The following is a 12,347-nucleotide window of genomic DNA, read 5'->3' on the forward strand; positions in this document are numbered from 1 at the left end:
ACGCAATAACCAGTGTTAATTCTGATTTTTGATACGACCTTTGAAGTAGGGCCATAATAACAAGCTTTACCTTTGACAGAGCTATGAAGAAAGTAGGGGCATCTGTCACTGGATTTTTAGAAGTAATTTTAGGGAGGAAAAAAACAGTATGTTTTCAAAAGGAAACAACATGTAAAGAGGGATAAAGTAAAGCCACTAAGGGCAATCTGCCAATTTAAATTATTTTAGAACGCCATTTCAATTTGTGTCTTATTTAAAGGCAGAGCAATAACCTGCAGAGCATGCATACCCCTGTATTTGGTGAGTTCTTTTTCTTCCTAATTGGGATAATACAGCCAATATGGTCTATATAGGTAGCGTTTTAACAGTATTATTCGGGAGAAAAATCCATTCTATGGTTTTTCCTGGATAAGTAATCCAGTGGGTGTATGTGGGGTATGGGAAATGAGGTCTGACAGTATCGCAGGTCGGACTCTATCCGTTTGCATTGAATGAATCTGGCTTTCAACAAACCGTAACTTTAAAGCCTCTTCTGATAGGGTCCTAGGGCTGTTTAAACTAGGATCTCCCTTTAAAGAAGCAAAAAGATGCTGTAAAGCATAGTGGGCATTCCAGTTTTAGGTTTTATCCAATTAATGTCTCCCAATAATTTTTGCCAATAATTCAAGGTTGTAATTTTATCTCTATGGATTTGGACTTTTTGTGGTTTAACTGAGGTCCTGTCCATAATGACCCCAAAATATGAGAAAGGTGTGGTGACTTGTATTTTTTTTTCAGAGCTATAATTAGTTTGCATTTCTCAAATTGCAATGGAAGCATTCTGAATGCATCCTGTAACTGCATGGTGTCAGAGGCTGCCTATAATATATCATCCATATAACGGGTAAGATAAACTTGTGGAAACTGATTTCTAACTGGCTGTGTCATTTTTGCCACATACTCCTGACAGATAGTGGGGCTATTTAACATTCCTTGTGGAAGAACCTTCCACTGATACCGTTTGGCTGGTTTTTTTTTTCCCCCTGAAGCTTTTATTTATTTGACAGACGAAGATCTCAAGTAGGCAGAGAGGCAGGCAGAGAGAGAGAGAGAGAGAGAGGAGGAAGCAGGCTCCCCGCAGAGCAGAGAGCCCGATGGGATCATGACCTGAGCCAAGGCAGGGACTTTAACCCACTGAGCCACCCAGGCGCCCCATTCCTGATTTTTTCTTAATAACAAAAACTGGCAGTGGCTCCTTAATAACAAAAACTGGCAGTGGCTTGGTGGGTTGGGCCGCTGCCTTCGGCTGCTGCCTTCAGCGGAGGTCATGATCTTGGGGTCCTGGGATCAAGCCCCACATCGTGCTCCCTGCTTGGCAGGGAGCCTGCTTCCTCCTCTCTCTCTGCCTGCCTCTCTGCCTGCTTGTGATCTCTGTCAAATAAATAAATAAAATCTTAAAAAAAAAAAAACAAACCCTGGCAAATTCCAAGGACTGTGAGATTCTTCAATATGTCCCTTTTTTATCTGTTCCTCCACTAAGGTTTGCAAAGTAGTAATTTCTCTTGTGTTAAGGGACACTGCTGCACCCAAATGGGGTTGTCCTTCTTCCAATTTAACTTAGTGAGTTCAGGAGCAGCGGCCCTCAGTGAAAAATCTGGGGATCTTCCTTAGGGGAAGGTATAACCAGACAGGCTTCCCACTGGCTTAGTAAATCTCACCCCCAAAGGTTAATGGGTAAGTCTACAATATATGGCTATAAGTAACCCTTCTGACCCTCAGGTCCTTCACAGAAAAGAATATTGGAGCTTTGATGCACATTGCCAGCCTGGCCTAATCCTGTAATAGTAACAGAAGAGGAATTATATGGCCATTTTTTAGGTCAATGTAATGAGCTTATGATAGAGACATCAGCTCCAGTATCAGTTAGACCTGAAAATTCCTTTCCTTGTATTTTAAGATGACAAATTGGTCTATCTTGATAAATTTTCTCAGTTGAACATGCTCCAGTTTTTCCAGTACTTCCAAACCCATTGGAGTTTCTTTATTTTTAGATTGACCCTGGAGATAGGGTAAAAGTAACCACTGGGCAATGCAGTCTCCTTCTTGAAAATGGTATGGAACCATGGTCGTTAACGTCACTGAAATTTCACCAGCATAATCTGAATCAATAATGCCAGTATGAACTAGTACTCCCTTTGAAGGTTAGATCTCCCCAAAAGTAACCCAGTGGTCCCCTTTGGTAAAGGGCCATTAATATTAGTTGGAATTTTAATGGAAAGCTTGGTAGGCATTAAAAGATCATTTTTGGGAATGGGGCTATCTAATCCAGCACTACCAGTTGTGGCATGTAATAAATTTAAAATGGTACACTTGTCTGAAAGCTGGGTGAATTGGCCCTCTTATTTTTTCAGGGCTGAGAGCTTGCCCTGAAGTAAGTTTCCCTGAAGGGGGAATCCATCCTTGCTAACTTTGGAAGGACATTGACTTGCCCAATGATTTCCCATTTTACATTTGGGACAGAGACCAGGTGTTTTATTTTTTGCATTTTGCAGAGGGAATGTTCCTTTTTGCCTACATTGAGCTTTAGTATGCCCCACTTGCCCACATTTGAAACACTGTCTTTAAATTTTCCTGTGGTCAGAGCAGCCATTGCTTGAGCTAACAAATCAGCTTTATAGGTCTCTGTTCCTACTCCTTGGCATAGCTTAATATAATCTGTCAATGTTCCCTTGCCTTTAAAGGATGGTATCAGTTTCTTACAATCAGTGTTAGCATTCTCATAAGCCAACAGCTGAAGAATGGTATCCGCAGCCTAAAGTTATTTATCTGTCTTTTGACAGCCTCTTGTACTCTTGCAGTAAAATCAGTATAGGTTTCTTTTGGACCTTGTATCACCTTTTGAAAAGAAGAGCACTTCTCTCCTTGGGATTCTATTCTCTCCCAGGCTCTAAACAGCAACGCTGGAGCTGCTCAATAGCTTGATCATTCATTAGTACCTGGTCTTGCATCCGGGTCCACAGCCCAACACCCATGAGCTGTTCCATGGAAACAGGAACACAACGAACTCTGTTTATGGGCACCTGCTGTTTTGTTTTTTGGGTTTTTTTTTTAAGATTTTATTTATTTATTTGACAGAGAGAAATCACAAGTAGTCGGAGAGGCAGGCAGAGAGAGAGGAGGAAGCAGGCTCCCTGCTGAGCAGAGAGCCCCATGCGGGACTCGATCCCAGGACCCTGAGATCATGACCTGAGCCGAAGGCAGCGGCTCAACCCACTGAGCCACCCAGGCGCCCCTGTTTTTTGGGTTTTTTGAAGATTTAATTTATTTATTTGACAGAGAGGCAGGCAGAGAGAGGGGAGGCAGGGTGGGGGGGGATGGGGGGAGCAGGCTTCCTGCTGAGCAGGGAGTCCCAAGTGGGGCTCCATCCCAGGACCCTGAGATCATGACCTGAGCCAAAGGCAGAGGTCTTAACACAGTGAGCCCCCCAGGCACCTGACAGCTGCATTTCTGCATGATCCTGCCACCATGTTTTAAATTGTTAAGAACTCACTTGGAGAAAGAACTGTTCTTGCTAACAATGACCAATCAATCGGAATAAGTCGACTGCCTTCTGTGATACCTTGAATTGACTCCCGTTGTAAATGGAGAATTAACTCCATAGTTCTGTACTTCTTGTTTTAGTTCCTTCAATAATTTGAAGGGAAGTGGCTCATGTTTGGGCTCATAGACACCATGAGGGTTGTTAGGATCATGTCCTGGAGCAATATGTCCTGTAATAACCACCGGGAAATTAAGATGAAGTCATCAAGGTCTCCCGCTCGCTGTGCTTCAAGGAGGCCTTTCTGAATAGCTGATAGCATGTATTTTTCCTCTTTTTCACTAAATGGTGCCTTCTTAAAGGACAGTGGAGCCGATGGCAACAGTGCCATTGGCACCTCTTGTTCTGTTATTGGAGGAGAAGGAGGAGATTCCTCTTTATATATTCCTTTCTGACGGCCTTAGTAATTTCTTTCTCATACTGAATGGCATGTTCAGGTTCCTCTTTTTTTTTTTTTTGTTTCTCCTGAACATTCATTATTGCTCTCTGAATCAGGGTTTGTAAGAAGCGAATGAGGGTCCAAGTAGGGCATATAGTAATTAGAATTGGTTTTCCTTTGGTATGCAAAAGTTTTTTCTTTTTAAGTATTCAGGATTTGTCTTAGATTTTATTTATTTGTCAGAGAGAGAGGGAGAGCGAGCACAGGCAGACAGAATGGCAGGCAGAGGTAGAAAGAGAAGCAGACTTCCTGCTGAGCAAGGAGCCCCATGTGGGACTCGATCCTAGGATGCTAGATCATGACCCGAGCCAAAGGCAGTTGCTTGACCAACTGAGCCACCCAGGCATCCCTGGTATGCAAAAGTTTTAACTCATAATCTACTTTTCCCCATGTTTGCACATCTAAAGTCCCTAATATAGGGAACCAGGAGCAATGTTCTTTAATTACCTTTAAAAGCTCCATGAGTTGTCCGTCGCTGACTTTTGCTCCCCCCGCCTTTAGGAGCCTTCTCAGTAAGCAAATATAAGGGCGATAATCGTTCCTACTCTCTAAACTACCCACACCCTGCGGTAAGTACCCACAACTCACCAGCGGGGAAGAAGGCACAGCCGGGCAAAAACTCACATTGGGGCGGCTTCTCCTGTTTCAAGTCCCTGATGGGGCACCACTTGCCGCTTCCAGTGGGAGAAGAATTAGGCACAAACAAGCCAGCTGCAAGAGAAAGGGAGCAGGAGAGACAGTCTGAAAAACTGCTGCCACCCGCGACTCCTCAGTCTTGCTTTTATTAGATAGAAACAATAGCCCACAGAAGAGCGATGAAGTTAGTCACAGGTCTTGTGGACAAACAAGGAGCCGGTAACGTTTATAGTTAACCAAGCACAGTCAAAGGACTCCTCTAACTTAACCGGCGCTTTGGGGAGGAGAAAGGAGCGATAACGGAAAAGGGAAGCAGGTGCCGCCGGGGGTCGCCCTGAGCGCGGGCGTTTCCAGCTGCTCAGCTTCAAGGTCGTGCCACGTCCCCTCCCCCAAAGGCCTGCTGCCAGTCTGTGGTTTTCTTGAAGCTGTATCTCAATGTAACTAGTAAAATCTCCCAGGGGTTCTAGTTTAAGTGATACATTGTTCCGCGGGCCAGCTGCTTCAGGGGAAGAGGAAAGAACTACCACCAGCGGGGGGTGGGGGGGTGAATCCTCAGACCCCCGCCCGCCTCAGGTCGGCAGAGCCACCTCGGAGCACCAGGGTTTCGGTGGGACTTCACACCAAAGACCTTTGTCATGCTTCACCTCGCCCCCTCATTCTTTCCCTTGCATTTTGAACCCTAACAGGTAACAGTCCCGTCAGTGAAATGCCCAAGCAGAAAACGAGGGTTACAGTGTTTCTGAACCGGGCGATGCTCCCACCCGGGGTACACACCACCCCGCCCTTCCCAAACTGCCAACGCGGCGGGCGGCTGCTCCAGATGCTGGACCGCAGCTGCCCAGCCGAAAGCGCTCAGCCGCCTCGGGCTGGGACAGGAGTCACTCAGAGTCACACCATCCTCCGCCGAACCAGAGGCATCTGTGGGAAGCACCCTTCAAAGCCCTTACCCGGTCTTCCGAGGGCCTGGAGACCGTGCGGCAGGAACGCGGGCGCGGCCACTCTCTACCTTCAGTCCTGTCCCCATCCTACCTGGGCTCTGAGATCCGACCCCAAATCCCTCCTCTCCTGTCCTTGCCCCTCGCTGTCTCTTCTCTCCTCCGTCAGCTTCACGTGTGTCCCGCGGGCGCCCGGCCCCTGTCCCTTCTCCAGCCGTCCCCGCTCGCCCCTCCTCGCTCCCTCTTTTTCCAGGGACTTGCCTTTCCCGACGCAGGCCCCCCGCCCTCTCCTCTCCGGTTCCTCTCCTGCGGCAAGGCTTAGAATTTTCTCCAAAATTCCTATGTAGGTTCACAGCTGCACCCAGTCTTGCCTGGAGGTGGGAAGTGGCGACTTTGCGCCTCGGGACCTGATGACCTCTGCGGGCCGGTGCCGGGGACACTGCTCCCAGCGGCGCTGTGCTTCCCCCGGTGCACGAGCAGCTCGGTCTGAGACAGGCGCTGTAGCCACGGGGGCGTCCGCGTTTGTCGCCGTCGTCCGCCTCGCGGCTACTGTCCTCCGAAGCCGAGCGGCCGCCCGAACTGGCCGCGGTCGCGTCCCCCACCCCGGGCGCCAGAGCGGCCTCCGGGACACGCGCGTGCGGCTCGTTTCGGGCCCCGGACCGCGAGTTAAGTACGTCCCGTCGCGCGGCTCCGCGGCGCTCAGCGGGCGCGTCTTGGCGCCCCCCGCGCCCGGCACTACCTTGGGCTGTGCGAGCAGCTGCGTGGGCGGAGCGGGGCGTTTCTGAGAAGCGAGGACCCGAGGACCGACACCGGGTTCCCCGCTCCTGGCGGCGGGAGCTGGGCGGAAGGCAGCCCGGGATGGGAAGAGCCGAGCGCGGGGCGCACTCCCGCCTCTCCCGGCGCCCCTGGGAGATCCGGTGGGCGCAGACTTCGGGGTTGGGGCTAGCACCACCGCCCCGGACGGGGCTCTGGATAAATTCCGGGCGGCACGTCCCGGGTGCCCCTGTCCGCGGGGGTGTAGCTCAGTGGGAGAGCGCGTGCTTAGCATGCACGAGGCCCCGGTTTCGATCCCCGGCACCTCCACCGCCACGCGGCCTCGCCCCGGGTGGCGGGTGAAAAGGGTGCGGTCCGGCCTTGCGCTTTTCCTTTAAGTTGCTGGCGGTCTGGCGCTGAACCACTTAACACCGTGGCCCTGCCGCGCCTCGGATCTCCCCACCCGCTGCCCCGCACAGCGAAGCCAGAAAGAGCTCGCTCCCCTGACGCACCGTCCGGGGACCGCCGGTTCTGCTTCGCGGCGCCTTCTACCGAGAAGTGGGGAAGGACCAGGCGAAGGGGGCGGCGGGAGGAGGCCCTCGGGAAAATTCCTTTAGATCCTCCACCCCTGTCCCTTGGCTGCGCCGGGGTCGGTGCCCTGCCTGCTGCTCCGGAGACCTCGTCCCGCCAGCACTCGCCCCTGCACCCCGTCTCCGTCCCCGCGCACTCACCCGGCCGGAGCGCTGCGGTCCCGGCTGCTTCCTGGGAAGAGGTGTCAGCGTCCCGCCCAAGCGCTCGCCGTGCCACTCGGAGGCTTCCAAGGCCCCTTGTCCAAACTCAGATTTCCAGAGGAGCCGGAGCAGCGGGCGGCCCTCAGAGCCCAGCCCCGCAGGTTTCAGCAGTCCCCAGGAGCGCGGGGGCGCTGCGCCTTCCCGTGGGACGAACGCTTTGAAGCCCCCTTTCCGTAGGAGGAGAACCTTCTGGTCTCCTAACCCCCCGGTGGAACCGGAGCCAGAGAAACGCCCGCCCGAATTGCGGGAAGTTTCCGCGCGGGTGAGGATCCGCGGGGGCCCCGCGCGCCTTCCTCGCGGCTCCCGCCGGCTCCTCCTCTTCTGCTCCCTTCTTCACCACCCCTGTGTCGCCCCCTCCACTCCCCTCCTCTCCCTCCCGACGCCAACTGAGCCTCGCCCGGTGAGGGAGAGGAGGGGAGACGACTGGGGACCCGGAGAGGTAGGTGATCGAGAACTTACTGGGGTAGTCGGGAGGGTACAGGTTTCGCACCGGGAGAAAAGTATCCGAGTGGAAACTGAGACAATACAATCGTTTATGGTTACCCCCCCCCCCACCCCCCACACACACTCTCATATTTGGTCACTACCAATTTTGCCAACATGAGGGAAGCTCTATTCTTTGCGCCCCGGTGATGGCTGAGCTTGGAGGCGCGCCTGCCAGCCGGGGTTGGGGTGCGGAGGTTGTTATAAATGGAAAGTGCTTCTGGGAACCGCTTCTTGCTCTGCCTCCAGAAGGCCGCCCTGTACTTCTTTGTGGGTCCTGGAGACAGAAGGTAGAGTCCTCCAGGCGAAACCACTGCCCGGTTTCGGAGCATGCTGCTGGGCTCCAGACTCTGCTGGGCTCCAGACTCTGCTATAGCAACCACTGACGACACACAATTACTGTTTTTTATTTGGGATGTTTCCTTTTCCCATCTGGATCTAACTTCCCAGAGGCAACCTTTCTGGTTCTGTTTTTTCAGGCCCTTCTTCTAGCATTTCCTGCTGGAGACGACAGCCAGAAGGGCTGGAGGAGCAGAGACCCCCGTGGAATGATGTAGGAAACCCGTGATACCGCACCACTAGTTCTAGAAGGAGCGACACATTCAGAGCCCCAGCCTGCAGCCCCCTGAGTCACGGTGGGCCATGCATACCCCTGGTTGAGGCTCTGAGGGTCTAGGGCTCAGCAACTCCCTTCCCTTGGAGAAACGTATCCCACTTGTGGGTGCCCTAGCCAGTTATGTGGCCAGAGTTCCATTGCTTTATGGAGACCTCCTATCTCTCATTGCTTTTAACAGCTGCTTGGGAGAGTCTCTGAGAGATTCTTCAGGGCTCCATGTGACATACCCCGAGGCCGCAAAGAGCCAGGGGGAAGATCACGCTGGAGAATGGGTGCTTGCCAAAATGGAAGAGGGGGGTCCAAGCTGTTTCCCACTGCTGATGACTCTGTGTCCCAGTCAGGAGGCAAGAGAGTGAGAATCAGAGAGAAGGAAAGCTCATTCCCTTAGCTTTTGCGCTGAAGTAATTTAGGCAGCAGCGTGACTACAACACACCTGGACGTGGGTAGCCGGAGATGGCCCGCTGGCGAACGGGCTGTCTGGGGCTTGAGTCCTCAAGGAGATGGAGCTTGTGATGGATCCCTGTTCCCTCTCCTGATCTCAGAGGAACTAGGAGGAACGTGCTTTTAGCTTCTCCACAGGAGGGAATTTAGATGTCATCTTTTAAATTTGGACTTCGCATTTTAAAGCATCCCTTTCTAATACAGAAGGTAGCATGTAAAGGCTTTGCAAAGGAAAATGGACGATTCTGGCGCATTCACCCAACATACGACGTGCGGAGATCGCTGATAGTCCATATTCCGGAGTTGGTGCCGCCGTCTCTTTAACAAGTGATGTTTACTTGCTTGTTTAAATACAAGCAACTTATACATTTGCCCTTATTCCCACCCAAACAGCTTTGGCCGCATCTTCCTCCAGGACATTCCCTGTGGTGCTGCACGAGGTGTTAATTCAGTTAAAGATCTGGGAACAAAGAGTTCACGAGGACGCGTGGAAGGTAAGGAATCTAAAACCGTCGTCTGCCGTTTTCTGAGACGGGGCTTCAGCGCGGTGCTCCGTGAACGTTTTGTGTCAACTTCTTGTGAACATCAGTTTAGTAGGGAGTCCGCGGAACCGTGCTCCGGATTCCAGGGTCTCTACTTTGCGGTCGGGGCGCGCTCGCTCGTGCGAGGCAGCCAGCGGTCTCCGGCTCCCAGAGGATGCTCCGGACGCGCGCGAGGCTGGGTCAGGGTCGCCGCACGCTCGAGGGCCGCGCCCCGCTCCCCGCCCCGCGGAGGCCGGGCTCCCGGCGCGCTCCCCGGGGCAGGGGTGGGGAGGTGCGGGGGAGTCCCGCCTTGGACCGCGCAGTCCCCGCACCACCTAGGAGACTTTTTTCCCCTCTTTTCTGTTGGGGGATTCCGCCGAGCGAGACGGAAAGTGCGCGGTCTGTGGGTGCGGCTGCAGCTTGGTGTTTGGGGCGGCGGGGAGGCTGAGGAGTGCCGCCGTCTTGCTTTTCTCACCTCTTCCGTGAATGTCCGCGTCTTGGGGGGCCCCAGCTCCCACGGAGTAGAAATGACACAGTATTGAAAGAAACGCGGTAACCCGCACGCAAAAAGCTCGGATGGAGGAGCCGGGGGTCGAACCCGGGGCCTCGTACATGCGAAGCACGCGCTCTACCACTGAGCTACACCCCCGCCTGCTCGGGGGGGGGCCCAGGGGATCCTCCATAAATTTGAAGTCGTGTGTGTGGCTCGCGTCCTGTTTCTGCTGGAGAAACCAAACGTGTCCAGCGCGACTAGGTTTCGGGAAGCCCTTCCGTAGTCAGGTGGGACAGGTCGGTCGTGGAGTCTGAGCCTCTTCATGTGAGGTTTGAGTTTCATCAGTTCAAGGCCTGTTGACTCATGGTTTCCTTTTTCCTGTCCCGTATTTCCAGCGCCTCCATGGAAGCCGCCGGGAGCTCTCCCCAGAGCGCGTTAGTGTGTGCTCCCGCACACCCCGCCGCCTGCTGCGGGCTCCGCTGGCCCCTGGGAAGCGGGGCTGGGGGAGGCGAGCCCGGGCTGCCGCAGGAGAGAGCCTTACCTGTGCACAGTGCCCCGATTGTCTCTCTCTGTCCTAGTCTAAGCAGCCGGCTTCGGAGGCTCTTTCAGGGATCTACTAGATCCATAAGACGCTGAATTTAACAGTGAAAGGGCACGGGAGAAATTTGAGGAACAAGGTAGACTGACACGGGGTTTGGGCTCTCCTTGGAGTCTGACACTTAGTACTTAGGAAGACCCGCAGGTTGGATTGCACCGACGGTGATGACTTTTGCAAAGAATAGTAGATAGGGAGGAAGGGTCAGAGTTCTGCTCGGCTGACGGCCTTACTGGTTGGTTGATTTGTTTTTGCTTTGGGAGCGTAGGTGAAGCAATAAGGGGGGAATGTATAGTTTGGGTTTGGACAGGACATAACTTACGTGTCTGCACCATAGCCCCCCCAGGACGTCTGCGGAGGCCATTACAGTCGGAGTCTGGAACCCTGCAGATATTTCTGAACCTGAATTTCCGACATGCACGTGCCTGGGAGGAGAGGGCATGTTAGAAGTGCCTGGAGCAAGGGCTTAAAGTTCTCCATCAAAACTGGTAGATAAGGAACTTATTAATTTTTTTTTTTAATGAGAGTGCCTTAAATAAATGGTTCTTTATTAAAAAAGAGAGAGAGAGCGAGTGCCTTGGTGGCTCAGTTGGTTAAGTGGGGGCCTTCGGTTCAGGTCATGGTCCCAGCATGGTGGAATTGAGTCCCACATGGGGCTCCTTGCTCTGCAGGGAGCCTGCTTCTACCTCTGCCTGCCTGTGCTCTCTCTCTTTGTGACAAATAAATAAAATCTTCAAAAAATTAATAAAAATGAGACTGCTTCTAGACTGATCTCACTTAAAAAAAAGATTTATATTCCTTGTTGTGGTCTTAAATTTCCCTTGGAACACCAAAGTCCCGTTTCATACCATCAGCTTCCAGATGAGGTGATCATCTCTGCTTTGCCCCTCGTTGCCAATCTATGACTATTTAGTTACAGAATGCTACGTACCAAACTTCTCAAAACCGAGTGACTTTAAATAGCCATCAATTACATTTGCTCATAATTCCCAGGGGCAGAAAGTTTGGCTGGGCCTCCCCTGCCCTTTGGAGTTGGGGCTGCTCACTGCCCTTCGCGGAGCTGGTAGCAGGACTGGACTCGAAGGTCAGAAGGTCCGAAGAACCTCCGTGCGGGGTATCGGAGCTACCCTGTGTGGCTTCCCGGTCCCTTTGCTGATCCCCGTTCTAGCTCGGGCTTTCTCCTAGCCTGGGGATCTCACTGCAGTCAGACTCCCCACAGAGCGCCTTCGGAAGAGGGGCTATTTCAAGAGAAACCAAAGCAGAAACTGCACTTACAGCATCTGTTCGAGGAAACCACATCGGTTCCTCTCGTCCCCAGAGGACCGCCTTTGAGCAGAAATACTGTCCATAGGGAGGGTCTCCTGCCTCCAGCACACTGGGAGTGCAGAACAGCTGTTCTCAACATTTTCAGGGACAGTGAATGGAAGGGAACAGGAGCTGGCTGACTTTCAGAAGCCAAGACCTGTCCATTCTGTGGATTTATCTGCAAGCGAAGCGTTCTCTACTGTGGGGGACGAACATTAATTTGTCTCCAAAATTAAAGCAGACCGATGATGGGATTTTCCTTACTTTGTCATTTTTCAGGTTCTTACGGGAAAAACAAAAGTCCATGTTTGAATTCATGTGTTCTGTTTCTGGTATGTAATAAAGGATCCGGAGAGTCATTTGTCCGAGGCATTCAGCTTGCAGTCCAAAGTGCTTTCCAGACACAAGTGGACTCTCACATCACCTGATTTTTCTCATGCCCTTGTCTTTAGGATTAGCTTAAAGAAATCGCTCTGGTCTCCCTCTCTCTCTCCCCTCTTCCTCCTCTTCCCTCCCCTTCTCTCCTCCACGCATCCCTCCTCTCTCCCTCTCTCTCCCTCTTACTGTGGCTCGTCCTTAAGTCCTATTGTAAACTGGTGGTCTGGGTGACACGGCTGGTTGCATTTTCAGATGTCGAATAAGCCTTTCCTTCTCCTTTCTTCCTTCTTATGTCACACCAATCACTTTTGAACAAAGAATTAGCAAAAAACAAAAACGGAAAAGAAGATATGGCATCCCTGAAGGACTGTACGGATGTGGAGC

The 12,347-nt window shown here is 52.2% G+C and overlaps 2 non-coding genes across 2 annotated transcripts; one reads left to right on the top strand and one right to left on the bottom strand.

Annotated features, from left to right (window-relative positions):
• The first annotated feature begins 6,598 nt into the window (after nt 1-6,598).
• On the top strand, nt 6,599-6,670 carry TRNAA-AGC. Its single transcript has one exon. It is a non-coding gene; the product is annotated as a tRNA-Ala (tRNA).
• Nucleotides 6,671-9,769: 3,099 nt separating this feature from the next.
• TRNAA-CGC lies at nt 9,770-9,841 on the bottom strand. Its single transcript has one exon. It is a non-coding gene; the product is annotated as a tRNA-Ala (tRNA).
• Nucleotides 9,842-12,347: the final 2,506 nt, after the last annotated feature.

This window comes from Mustela putorius, unplaced genomic scaffold (genome assembly GCF_011764305.1).
Source record: "Mustela putorius furo isolate JIRA1106 unplaced genomic scaffold, ASM1176430v1.1 tig00537295_pilon_pilon_pilon, whole genome shotgun sequence".
In the NCBI taxonomy this organism is placed as follows: domain Eukaryota; kingdom Metazoa; phylum Chordata; class Mammalia; order Carnivora; family Mustelidae; genus Mustela; species Mustela putorius.